The 955-nt window shown below is 63.6% G+C and overlaps 1 long non-coding RNA gene across 1 annotated transcript in view; it reads left to right on the forward strand.

The window, feature by feature from the left end:
- The first annotated feature begins 868 nt into the window (after positions 1-868).
- LOC104999043 overlaps positions 869-955 on the forward strand; it is a 2,127-nt gene continuing 2,040 nt past the window's right edge. Inside the window, exon 1 of the long non-coding RNA XR_826541.1 lies at positions 869-942. This is a non-coding gene — a long non-coding RNA (uncharacterized LOC104999043). The remainder of the gene's footprint in view (positions 943-955) is intronic.

The following is a 955-nucleotide window of genomic DNA, read 5'->3' on the forward strand; positions in this document are numbered from 1 at the left end:
GACACCAGGGCCGGCCGTCTCCGGGGAGAGGACACACGTTTGTGAATCGGGACTATCGGGGTCCATGGGGGAGGCTGGGAAGACTGGACATGTCTGCGTGCGTCCGTGTGGTCCGCACCTCCGGGCGCGTGGGAAACATGGAGAAGGTGTAACCCCGCGGACGCCGGCGCCGTGACCTTTCCTGCTCGCGCTCAGCTGCCCCGGCGGTGCCCGGGGGCAGAAGGGGCCTCGCGGCGCTCTGGTCCACCCGGCCGGGCAGCGACACCGATCGCCGCCGCCCGCCCAGGCCGCGGACCTGCAGCTCGAATCTCCGGCGACAGCAGGCTCTTCCCGGGTCTCATGGCACCGGGAGCGTTGCCGCTGTCACCCCCGGTCTCTGGAGCTCTGCCCCGGGCTCGGCGGCCGAACCTTCGCGGGAGTCGCCAACGTTCCCCGGGAAGGGACCGGCTCACGGCGTCCTTTGGGTGGCTCCCGACGGGCGGCGCACACGGCCCCGGGCGGACCCCGACCGCCGGGCCGCCCTGACGCCCCGCTTCTCCCGGGCGTCCGCCTGGGAGCCGGCTCCCGGCCCGGCAGGGCGCGGAGACCCAGACACCAGACGGGAGGGCGGGAGCTGGGAAGACCTCCCCGGGCAGCTGCGGGAGAAGGCGCGCTCCTCAGCGATTCCCGAGGCTCGGACCCAGGCGGCCCAGAGGGCCGGTCCCTGCTCCCGGGCGGACTTAGGAATTTAGTGAAACTTAGATTGTGTGGACTGTAAAACTGAAACCATGAAAGGACTGGGTAAAAACATATATGAATGATTTTTATTCTGTGGAGTAGAAAGATTGGAATCATGATACAACATTAAAAACAAAAACAAAAACAAAAACAGTCTCTTCAGAAGCCATCAAATAAATGAATGATAAACAGTCATAAATCCACATTTCATATTCTACACGGAAGGTCCAATGATAAC

Source organism: Bison bison, unplaced genomic scaffold (genome assembly GCF_000754665.1).
Source record: "Bison bison bison isolate TAMUID 2011002044 unplaced genomic scaffold, Bison_UMD1.0 scf7180017864341, whole genome shotgun sequence".
NCBI classification, from domain to species: domain Eukaryota; kingdom Metazoa; phylum Chordata; class Mammalia; order Artiodactyla; family Bovidae; genus Bison; species Bison bison.